This window comes from Lissotriton vulgaris, chromosome 1_2, assembly GCF_964263255.1.
Source record: "Lissotriton vulgaris chromosome 1_2, aLisVul1.2, whole genome shotgun sequence".
Lineage (NCBI taxonomy): Eukaryota > Metazoa > Chordata > Amphibia > Caudata > Salamandridae > Lissotriton > Lissotriton vulgaris.
Window position 1 is genome coordinate 160240364 of NC_141686.1, and position 12660 is coordinate 160253023.

A 12660-nucleotide genomic window follows, 5' to 3' on the forward strand; every position below is an offset into this window, starting at 1 on the left:
AGGATTCAACGAGGTGCCATCAACGAGCTATGTTACTCTAAAAGTGTGCACGATGATACAGTACACATTGGCATGATGTGTAGTCATTCTGTTTCATGCACAACGTTAAAAAAAAGAGAAGCTTTGAATTGGTGTCCTTTGTTTAAGTGAAAAGAAACTGCTAGTAGTGGGAAAGTAAAACGCTCTAAAACACAACACAAAATGAATTTTATTTTAGAATGTTACTGTGTAGTCTGTGAGCAGGAATTTATTCATCATTTAAGATTGTGCCCTTTGACTTTGCCCTTGCCCCTACACCTAGTGCACGTACAGCAGGCCTCTTTCAGCTGCGCTGCAGGAACAACTGTTCCGTCTGTCCCCGGGCACCCCGGGGCCTCTGCCTCCCTTTACAGATAACTGACTGTAGACCTGCCTCCTTAGACCTGGCAGGCACAGAAGAGGCGTCCACCTGGCTGGGAGATCGCACTAATGATGTGAAGGGACTTTAATTGGTGTCACGCTGTGATAATTGCAGCATCTGTAGTGGAATAAGATGTTGTGGGACATTTTCTCGCATGCTGTACAGTAGCACTGCCAGAGGTTAACTGCAAAACCAGGGCAAAACTAAGGTGTTTATTAGGCACGCACATGGAAAGAAGCTGTAAGTATTCTAGCGTTGTATGTAAAATTTACTTTTACCCGCATAAGTGTTGTGGATCCAGGCCCCAAGGTGTGCTCTCACGTCTTGCCTGCTGCTGATGATCGATAAGGTGGCAGGCTGCACTGGTGTAATCAGCAGATGGCGCGGGTCCCGGCAGTTCTATACTGCTTGTATGACCTCGAAACCAGATGGTCTGCTCTGCCATGCCTGCTTCTGCTCCACACTAGCACCTTTCGCGGTCGTGATTCTATCAATGAACAGCGCGGTGCTATGGAGGAAAAGGAAGGGGGCTGATCTCCACGTAGAAGAGGAACGTCATCCTCTTCGGCCCAACCCGCCCCAGCTAACTCTAAGCCAATCAGAGCTGCTGGTTTGGGTTAGGTCGGGAATCGCAGCCTGAAAAAAGCCTAAAAAGCCCAAACAACACCAAAGGGTTACTAAATTGAGCAGCAAGTGTCACGAACTACTCACAGGGTCTCGGCGAGCTACCGGTAGCTCGCGATCGACCGGTTGGAGACCCCTGATCTATACTTATGTTATGTATGTTATGTTATTATATTTTTATAAAGCGCCTTATCACCCAGAGGTATCTAAGTGCTAACAGTGGACACACAACACCGGTAGGAACACCAAACCACCCACTACAGTGGCCCCCATGCTTCCACGAAGAGCACCGTCTTCAGATTCTTTCTGAAGATAAGAAGATTAGTTTCTGTAGGAAGGTGGATATCTGACTATGGTTACCCCCAAACTTTTTGCCTGGTGTTTAGCTGGTTTTTGACATAGTTGGCCTGGGATCCTGCTATTCAGGGCCCCAGGCTGATTGCTCTCTCCTTAAAATGGACTCCATGTACCTTAGGTGCATCCACAATTGGAACTGGCTCACCTTATAGGCCCCTGTAACAGTGAACCATAGGTACCCAGGGCATAGGTGTAGCCAAGGCCTACCAGGGGCTGCAGCATGTATTGTGCCACCCCTGGCCTGGCCTCCATATTTTGAAACAACTAGCTGATCACTCAGCTGGGGTAAGTTGGTGTAATCACCTCTTACTTAGATATAGTATCCCTATATCTAACCTTAACTGGACACATGTTAACCTATAGGCCTTTCCTATGGAAGGCCCCTGCAATCCTGGGGGCAGAGTGCGTGGTTTCATGTGAGATGGTGCTTTAGCATAAGCTGAGCCTGTCTGCAGCTGTCGGGAACAACTCCCTTAGCTGTTCCGGGATATTGCCATACCATATACTCTTAAGTGCATTATAATCCTCGCGGTTATATGCTAACTTTGGTTTGGCTTTATCAAAACATGTCGAGTAAGGTGTCATATGATTTGGAATACTATCTCCTCGACAGTTCTGTCGACGGGGATATCATTCCACCCTTCTAGAGGGACACGACATGTACATAACCTGAACCCCCGTTAAAGTTAACCAGAGCCTCAGCATCACAAAATGGATGCTGCCACCACAGACACAAGTCTGACCTCCTGCTGCTGGGAGTCATTCCAGCGAGGGAGGCTTGGACAAAGGGTTTCCTGCCTTGGGAGGTGCGAGCACCACTCCAGACAGGATTTTGTGTATTGGGTAGGACAGGGCTGAATAGAATCAGACATGCCCGGGGCACACAAGGTGTCCTCGTGCATAAGTCAGTCCAAACCGGTCCTGGGACTTTCCAGACCCAGGCCTGGCGAGGAGCTGGACAAAGGAAAGGGGGTGTAATCGCCCCCCTTCCTGGTCCCACCCAGAGGAGGGACCTAGCAGGTGATCCACCCCTCAGATTGGGAATAAGAGTGGGAGCAGTGCCAGGGTACCTCAGATCATCCTGAAATCAACTTAAAATTAAGAAGACGCCGGACTTCGACATTCTGCTGCACAGAAGACTGAAGAGCATCTCCTTTGTGGCCTAGGAGTGGCCACCCTGTGAACACAGGCACCATCCAGCAACTCGAGGTCTGCTTTGCCGCCGCCTCCTGCCGGAGCCCGAGCCCACAGCCTGACGAGACCCAGACTCCCAGACTTCTCACCGCCCGATCCACAGTCCTTGCAAAGAAGGGACCCGTGGAGGCACCGAGAGACGTGGGACCGGACCACTTGGAAGACCCCCAAAAAGCTGACTGCGCAGCACCCGAGGCACCCTTGATGCTGTGCTTTGGGGATTTAGAAGCCCCACAACCGAGCAGTTCTCGGACCAAAGATCAGCCCCCCAGCATCTCCACGATCTACGTGGGGCCCTTTTGCATTGTGCCATTCGACATGCCATCCCGGCCACTTGCCACGTGGTCAGCGGCCATCTTGGCGATGAAACCTACAATCTACACTGCAGGTCTGGTTGCTCTAGATTTGTCCTCGCTCCTGTAAAAAGGAGCACCCGCTCTGAACTTGCTGGTCCGAGTGATAAGCCTTTTTCAATTCCTGCATGGCTTGCATTAGCCAAGGCCTGTTTGCTCCGATCAAGTTGCCGACACTGCCATCAGCTAGAGCCTTTGTGAAAAAGCTTGTGTCCGATGCCTGGACATCCTCGACCTCTTCGTGTCCACGTGGCTACAGAGGGAAGCTACACCTCATCACCTGTTTGCACCCGACATCGCCTGGTTCCAACCTGGTTCCACGGTAGTCACTGGCTAGTGACTTTGAACATTGCCACCTCTGCTTTCAGGTCTTCACCACTTCAGATCCACCCTTGGATCCACCGGAACTCTTCACATCGAGCCGCCTGCAGCATCTTCAGCTCCAAGCACCATCGACCTGCGTGACGAAACCCGACACTACTTCGTAACCTGTGCACCCGCTTCCTGTGGCTGAGGTAACTCAGCAACGCCAGTGTTCCTACACTGGTACACACCTCTAGTGTCTGTGTCTAAAGTTTCACTCCGCTAGGTCACTCGGAAGGTTCCTTAATAACTAACTTTGTAACTTTTACGCACCATTGACTTAACATTGGTATATGCGTGCACTTTCCGCACTGCACCCGAGTCCCGCAGGCCTTTCCCGACTTCATCACTGTTAGTCCCGAACAGCTCCAGCGATTCCCAAGGCCTTAGGCCTACTTCTAGGTGGTTCTTATACCACTATTTTAGTATATGGTTTAGGTGGCCCCTAGGGCTCATCCATATTGGGCAACTTTTGTATATTTAAACTGTGTTTTGTTTTAACGCATTTGCTTCTGTGCTCATAAAGAGTATAGGGGATTTTGTAGTAAATAAATATATATATATTTTCAATATATATCTGTGTGGTGTCCTTTCATTTGGTATTCAAGGGGATTGTGTATGGTAAAACAGCTTGCTTCACATGCCTTTACAGAGTGTAGCCTAAGACTGCTTTGTCCACGCTACTAGGATAGCTGGTCTATAAGGTTGACTTACAACCAATCATCATAAGTGTTGTTTGGCATGGTACAAGGTGATCACTAGAACTAGTGAGCATCACAAATCAGGCCAACTTCTCTCAGTTTCTTTCCTCAGTTTTACTGGAAGAAAATTCCATTCTCGGGGGACCGTGCTTGAAAAAGCTCTGCTGCCCTTGGACACCAGGTTGAACCTAGGGCACATCAGATTGCATGCCTCAATAGACCGAAGGGTCTATTGAGGCATGACATGTCCAGGGCCTTAATGCACCTGCTAAGAGATTGGCTCTTCTCTCCTTCCTTAAGGATACTTAATGTGACATTTGTATGTTGCAGGAAACCCATTTGCTTCAGAGTGACTGGCGACGGCTACGATTTCGCTGATTGATTACTAAGATTTCTCATAAGGGGTGTCTAAAAAGGCTTGAGTGGTGAATCTGTTTGTTACCCATTTTCCAGGGTGTGTGGAGCAGGTCTAAGTGGAGATCCTGGGCAGACTCTTAACATTGCATGTCTTAATACAGGGAACCAGGTACACTGTAGCTACAGTCTATGCACCCAATGAACTTCAGGAAGCTTTATTTAGAGACTACTGACCTCAACAGACAAGGAACTGGTGGTGGGTGGAGACTTCAATATCGTAATGGACACACAGAGTGACAGGTCTACTCTGAGGGTGGGCTAGGTTGGGGGACTCACACTAGTCACTAGAAAAAGGTCGGGAGAAGTGGGACTAACAAATATATAGAAGCATTAGCACCCCACATCTTTGGACTACACTTTCTTCTTGGCTGCTCACCAGACGTATGCACGTATTGACTATTTCTACACATCCACAAGTGGGACTCGAGACACAGTCTCAGTGGACATTGGAGGGTCAGCTCTCTCTCACCACTTCCCCATTGTCCTACTGTTTAACCCCAGAGGACGTTCAATGACTCCTCCTGGTTGGCGACTTAACATAAAGCTCCTCACCTATGACCAGATACGAACAGACACCCTGACGGCCATAACCGCCTTCTTGAAAGCCAACTGCACGCCTGACATTTCTGTTTCCACATTGTGGGAGACATTGAATGTCATGATCAGAGGCCACTTTATTGCTCTTGTCATGGGATGCATAGAGAGAGGGGGGCCAAACGACACCAGTTGGAGTCACAACCTAAGGAATTAGAGTTCCGTCACGCACGGTCTAGTTCGGTGACACTCCGATGCCAATTGACAGCTGCATGGAAACAATTGCGTGCATTGGACAGGGGAGGGCAGAATATGCCTTGTTTAGAATATCCCAGACGCCCTCCTCCATGGCCACCGTTGGTACGTTCACTGATCTGGATGTAGATATACGACTGCAGAAGGTCCAAGCCAAAAACTGCAGCATAAGAAGGTATCAGGCCCAGATGGCTAAAGCGCTGAATTCTATAAGGCTTTCAGCATACAGTTGGCTCCTGTTTTAGCACAGATGTTTAACTCATTTAATGTAACGGGTGAGCTGCCAGAATCCATGTGCCCAGCCACTAATGTGATCTCCAAAGCAGGCAAAGACCCCTGATGCTGCTCATCCTACCACCCAATCTCCATTTTAAACATAGATGCAAAGATTTTCACAAGTGTTCTGGCCCAAAGGCCGGCCCCCTACGTTCAGGGTTTGGTTGATCCTGACCAGGCCGTGTCTATCCTGGAGCAAGGATGTAGCGTGACACGAAACGACTGTGCCACCTCTTGGATAAGATACAGCATTCACATGTACTAGCCCCCTGTTATTGATCGATGTCAAAAAAGCATTTGATTGAGTGCATTGGCCCTATTTACATATTGTCCTAGAGAACATGGGCATTGGCCCACGGTTCCACAGTTGGGTCCATTTGTGTTAGTTCGCCCCCTGGGCTAGAGTATGACGTGATGTCAACTTCATTTTCCATCATGCAGGGAACTAGGCATGGCTGTCCCCTATCTCCCCTGCTCTTTGTGTTCCACATGGAGCCCTTCATGGAGCGAAGTCGGAACAGCCCTCACATAGCGGGCAGCCAAATAGGTGAGAGAGAACACAAGGTTATGTTATATGCGGGCGATATCCTCTTGACCCTCACTGACCCAGAAAACACTTTAGCAGACGTAATGGCAGAGGCTTAAATCATGCTTGGTAGCTGTGGGCGGAGACTGGCAGTGAGGTTATCAGCAGTTGTAATCATTAGAAGGGTGAAGGTTGAGGAGAAAAAACTGGGGGAATAACTCCAGCCCACCCTGCCCCTCCCCACTCTCTGAAAGGATGTAGTAGCATGCATATTAACCTTCGGGTAACCCAATAGGACCTTGACTATGTGAGGGGTCAGCATGATGACACCGTCCTTCGCACATGTTTGCTACATGTTAGTTTGAAGAGCTGTGTCTGGTGTTTCTACCCCATCTGGGTGGTGGAGTGGTCAGAGTTTGAATGTTGTTCAATATGGAAATAATGTAGTACGGAGTACCAGTTGGCAGAAATTTGGATCTTGCGCAGTCCCAGAGTGTCTTCGTTATGCAGGACATTGCTTAAGTTTGAGCCCATACCAAAAGCGATCAGTTCCAGGCTAACATATGGTGAGGTTCAGGCAACTTCCATCTCCTGATAATTAAACCCTTGGCCGTCAGTAGCCCTAAATCAATGAAGGGTGAAGTGACCATCTGCCTTCCCTCCTGTGGAGCAGGCCTAGGATGAACGTCTCTCATGTGTCTGCTATACCGTTCATCCTGTACATGCCAATAATTTGGTCTTTACATGCTGCCAACCGGTGGCCAGGGATGGACAGGTCCACACCATGTGAAGAAGATTGCCATCCAATAAATTACATCTGAGTGTATTAGATGGTATGCTGGAGTGGGGTGGACTGCAGTGGTGTGGATTGGGTTGAGGTGGGCTAGATTGGAGTGGAATAAAGTGGGGTGGATTGGAGTAGTGGTGAATTGGATTGGATTGACATGGAGTGGATTGAGGTAGAGTGGACTGAATTTGAATGGACTGGGCTGAATTGAGGTGGATTAGACTAAAGTGGGTTGGGTTGGCCTGGAGTTGAATGGGGTAGTTTGGACTGGGGTGGGTTATATTTGACTGGATTGGAGTGGGGTGGATTGGATTAGAGTGGGGTAAATTAAGGTGGACTGAAGTGGATTGGCCTGGGTTCGATTAAGAAGGATTAGATTGGAGTAGAATGGATTAGAGTAGGGTGGGTTGATTGGGTTGGGTGGATTGGATTGTTTGGGGTGGTTTGGAATGGGGTGGAATGGACTTCAGTGGGTGGATTGGTTTAGACTGGATTGGAGTGAGGTGATTGGATTTGAATGGGTTGGATTGGATTTGAGTGGGGTGGTTTTGAGAGGGGTGATTGGAGTAGGGTGAGTTGGACTGGAATGGGGTGGATTGGACTGGAGTGGTGGGGATTGGAATGAGGTGGGTTAGACTGGGGAGGCTGGATTGGACTGGAGAGGGTGGATTGGATTGGCCAGGGATGGATTACGATGGAATAGATTGGAGTGGGATGGAGTGGAGAGATGTGGATTGAAATGGGATGGAATGGATTTCAGTTGGTGGATTCATTTGGACTTGATTGGAGAGGGGTAATTGGATTGAAATAGGTTGGATTAGATTGGAGTGGGGTGATTTGGAATGGATTAGGGTAGAATGGAGTGGGATGGGGTGGGGTGGGGTGGGTTGGATGTGAGAAGGGTGGGTTGGACTGGAATGGGGGATTGGATTGGATTGAGATAGACTGGACTGGAGTGGGGTGGGTTGAACTGGAGTGGGGTGGATGAGGCTGGAGAGGGGAGGATTAGATTAGAGTAGGGTGGATTGTGGTGGATTGAACTTGGGTGGATTCCTTGGGTTGGATTTGTGTGAGGTGGATTGGTGTGGGGTAATTTGGATTGGTGTGGGATATGTTGGATTGGGATGGATTTGGGTGGATTGGATTGGTGTGAGGTGGATTGGATTGGAGTGGGGTGGTTTGGAGTGGGGTGAATTGGTATGGAGTTGGGTGGTTTGGGTAGGAGTGGGGTGGATTGGATTGGGGTGAGATGGATTGGATTGGGGTGAGATGAGGTGAATTGGAGTGGAGCAGGGTGCATTGGATTGGAGTGGGCAGATTGGTTTGGAGTGGGTGGATTGGATTGGATTAGAGTGGGGAAGATTGTTTTGGATTTGTGGTGGAGCAGATTGATTCGGTTTAGAGTGGGGCACATTTTATTGGATTGGAGTTTATGTAGTTTGTTTAGGATTGGAGTGGGGCATATTGTTTTTGATTGGAGTGGGAAAGATTTTTTTGGGTTGGGGCGGGGCAGACTACTTTGGATTGGAGTGGGGCTGATTGGAGTGGGGTGCATTGTTTTGGATTGGTGTGGGGGAGATTGGAGATGTGCAGATTGTTTTGGATTGTCAATGGGCAGATTGTTCTGGACTGGAGTGGGGCAGATTGTATAGGAAGAGATAAGTTTGGGTTGGAGTGGGACAGATTGCTTTGGATTGGATCAGGGTAGATTTGAGTGAGGAGATTGAAGTGGGGCCGATTGTTTTAGATTGGAGTGGGGCAGATTGGAGTGGTGCAAATTGTTTTAGATTGGAGTTTGGCATGTTCTTTTGGGGAAGGTTGCTTCAGATTAGAGTAGGACAGATTGTAAATGTAAAGGTAAATGTAAATGTATGTGTCTTGTAAAGCGCACTGCTGCCCTGAGGCGTCGTGGCGCTGTAGACCGCTGGGGAACCCGTCCTGGCTATCCCTGTGAAATGCAAAAATAACAGGTGATGGACAGAATGCAGAACAATGTCATACATTCACCCCAGTACAGAGATCTGGGCCTAAATACATTGTTTTTTTGCTCACCATGCCTTTCCAGTTTTAACCCAGCCATATGCAAATCAGTCTTGACCCTGTGCCCCATGGGAACAGTCCTGCCCGAACTGCCAAGCCAAGTCCTCCCTGGACTGGAAACAAGCATCCAAGGACCAGTTTCGGGCTTTCAGCCCTCATCAGCTTGGATAGCTTGATTCCAGTGGCATGGAGAGCACAGGACTCACGTCTGAGCATACCCGTCCCACTCGGGTGACAAATGGCTTGGCAGTTCGGGCTGCACTGTTCCCATGAGGCACAGGGTCAGACTGATTTGCATATAGCCATGTCTGAACTGGGGTGGCAGAGTGGGCTAAAGAACGGTGATGGATTAAACCCAGATCTTTTGACTGGGTGTGAGTATTTGATTGATTCAGATGCTCCGTCCATCACTACCCCCTTTTGTACCACTTTTGGCCGCCTTAAGTGTGGCATGGTATGCTCAGACGTGAGTCCCTTGCTCACTTTGCCACTGGATTCAAGCAAGCCGGGCTGAAGACGGCTGGAATGCCAGAAACCGGTCCTCGGAAGCTTGTTTCCGGTCCAGGGAAGACATGGCTTGGCAGTTCGGGCTGGACTGTTCCCATGAGGCACAGGGTCAGACTGATTTGCATATAGCCATGTCTGAACTGGGGTGGCAGAGTGGGCTAAAGAACGGTGATGGATTAAACCCAGATCTTTTGACTGGGTGTGAGTGTTTGATTGATTCAGATGCTCCGTCCATCACCACCCCCTTTTGTACCACTTTTGGCTGCCATAAGTGTGGCAGGGTATCCTCAGACGTGAGTCCCTTGCTCACTTTGCCACTGGATTCAAGCAAGCCGGGCTGAAGACAGCTGGAATGCCAGAAACCGGTCCTTGGAAGCTTGTTTCCAGTCCAGGGAAGACATGGCTTGGCAGTACTGGCTGGACTGTTCCCATGAGGCACAGGGTCAGACTGATTTGCATATAGGCATGTCTGAACTGGGGTGGCAGAGTGGGCTAAAGAACGGTGATGGATTAAACCGAGATCTTTTGACTGGGTGTGAGTGTTTGATTGATTCAGATGCTCCGTCCATCACCACCCCCTTTTGTACCACTTTTGGCCGCCTTATGTGTGGCAGGGTATGCTCAGACGTGAGTCCCTTGCTCACTTTGCCACTGGATTCAAGCAAGCCGGGCTGAAGACGGCTGGAATGCCAGGAACCGGTCTTCGGAAGCTTGTTTCCGGTCCAGGGAAGATATGGCTTGGCAATTCGGGCTGGACTGTTCCCATGAGGCACAGGGTCAGACTGATTTGCATATAGCCATGTCTGAACTGGGGTGGCAGAGTGGGCTAAAGAACGGTGATGGATTAAACCCAGATCTTTTGACTGGGTGTGAGTGTTTGATTGATTCAGATGCTCCGTCCATTACCACCCCCTTTTTTATCTCTTTGAAATGGTCCCTACTGGGTATCTCCAAGGTGAAACCAGGCATCCCCGACGAATGTAGGGGGCCGTTGTAGAGATGAGGCAAGCTAATGCCCAGAGTTGCTGAGTGTGATCACTGGTTAGAGTAGGCACCGAGGTGAGAGTTATCAAGTCCGCTGACCCTGGTCCACAACCCTGCTGTGTTGGGAATTGAACCCTGGTCTCGGGCCGCTCTCTGCTTCCGGGTCTGCCACCTCTAACCAGTGAGCCACTCTGAAGTTGGGCAGATTGGAGTGGATTGGATTGGGGCAGATTGGAGTGGTCCAGATTGTTTTGGATTGACGTGGGGCAGATTGGAGTGGGGCAGGTTGTTTTGGCCTGTAGTGGTGTTGAGTATTTTGTGTTGGAGTGGAGCCCATTGGTTAGATTGGACTTGGGCATTTATTGAAGTGGGCAAGATTATTTTGTACTGAAGTGGAGAAGATTGTTTTGGATTGGAGTAGAGCATGAATTGGAGTAGGTAAAATTGCTTTGGATTAGAGTGGGGCAAATTGCTTTGGATTAGAGTGGGGCAGATTGTTTTGAATTAGAATGTGGAATATTGGAGTAGGGCAGATTGTTTCGGTTTGGAGTAGGGCATACTGGAGGGGAACAGGTCCTTTTGGATTGGAATGGAGCAGTTTGAAGTGGGGGAGATTGTTTCAGATTGGAGAGGGTAGGTTGAAGTGGGTCATATTGTTTTGGATTGGAGTGGGCAGATTGTTTTGGTTTGGAGTGGGGCAGATTGTTTTGGTAAAATAAGGCAGATAGTTTTGAATTGGAGTCGGCAGATTGTTTTGGACTGAGTGGGGCAGTGGGGAGGATTGGAGTGGATTGAGGTGGATCAGATTGAGTGGGGAGATTAGATTTAGTAAATTGGTGTGGAGTGAGGCGAGGTTAGTGGGCCTGGATTGGAGTGGGGCGGATTGGATTGGAGGGGGGTGGATTGCGGTGTACTGTACTGCATACATTTGATAATTACACATTCGAAAGAAAGAATGTCGCTTTGCAATGTATAGAACAAGATAATCATCATATTGAGAACTGCGCCCACCACAAAAACAAAACAAAACATGAGTGAAAAGTGAGAAAAAGAATTGCCAAGAAAAGGAAAGTTAACTATAGAAAATAAAACGTAGTAATTTTGTTTACCCTGCTAGTCATGTTTTTGCCAGTCACACGCTTTCGGTTTGCAGGGCATTGCAAGTTAAAAAGAACAAAATGTACCTCAGTCACCTCTGGATAGGCAGGCTGGCACTGATTAGGAGTAAGCAATCAGTGCTTGGTCCCTGCTCCATACAGACGAACGGAAATTATGTTAGGCCTGCAGTAACCAGTTACGAGGCTATAATGAAGAATACCACTCAAGCCAACAAATTGCAAGCAACAGGGCGGGGTCCAAACCCTTTTTGTTTACAACAACAGCGTCACACAAGCGGTAGGCATGTTATGGCAAGCTGACCCTCAAAAGCCCAGAGCATTGTGTGAAGTGAAGGACACAAAAGCAACTTACTCAAAACATAGCCAAAAGCAGTAATAGCAGAAGCTACAGGGAGACTGCGTCCGTGTCACCTAAACTATTCTGTGTCCATTCCACTCGAGACTTTGTGGCAGGGCACTTTTCACTGCAGTAAGGGGCAAGGATGCCAGGGCCCTGATGCACACTATGAAATTGCCCCCGCCCCCCTTGACTGCTTTTGTAGTAAAGTACCGCAATTATCAGGTTCCAATGGGCCTCTCGGGGCTCTGTCCCCGGGTGTCACTACACCTGCAGCACCAAATATTGATGCTGCCATTTTTTAGTGGAGTTTTCTATCCAGAGCAGTTTTTTTAATTAAACGATTGGGCCGGGTCCACAAGGCATTTGCACCATCAGAACTCAATATGGGACAGTCAGAAGCTTTGTCTAGGCCTACGGAAAATGTATGAGTGAAAACCAGCTGTGCTGGAACCCTTTTGTGCTAGTGTTCCCACCTCCACACCGTGTGAGCTGCCTGATCCATGCAAAAATACTTGTTAGCCAGTCTTTACCTTCCACGTGCCCAGCCCCAGCGCTGGCACGAGAGCCCCGGTGTTCAGCTTCACGCAGGTGGCCATGACTGCTGGAGGTCGCGAGGCAGCTCTTCTGGAGTCGAACGTCTGTTAGAAAGGTGCGCGTGAGATTCAGGAAGCGCGAGCTCTACAGGCTCTTAGTAGCGGGCTGCACACCTCAAAGCTCTCTGCTCTGTGATTTCGAGGCTTTTGATTGGCCAGAACGCTGTGGACCGAGCAAACCAGAAAACTGCATGATTTGTTACCCAGTGGTGCCATCACTCAGCGGCATAGCTTCGAGGGATGTAGTGGTTGTTTGAGTTGTGACCCTCGCCCCACCCACCAAAATGCACT

General features: G+C 49.0%; 1 pseudogene across 1 annotated transcript in view; it reads right to left on the reverse strand.

Moving 5' to 3' along the window:
- Positions 1-12457, reverse strand: part of LOC147734738 (aldo-keto reductase family 1 member B1-like) — a 236662-nt pseudogene extending 224205 nt beyond the window's left edge. The window contains exon 1 of the transcript XR_015307537.1: positions 12307-12457. The product of XR_015307537.1 is annotated as an aldo-keto reductase family 1 member B1-like (transcript). The remainder of the gene's footprint in view (positions 1-12306) is intronic.
- Positions 12458-12660: the final 203 nt, after the last annotated feature.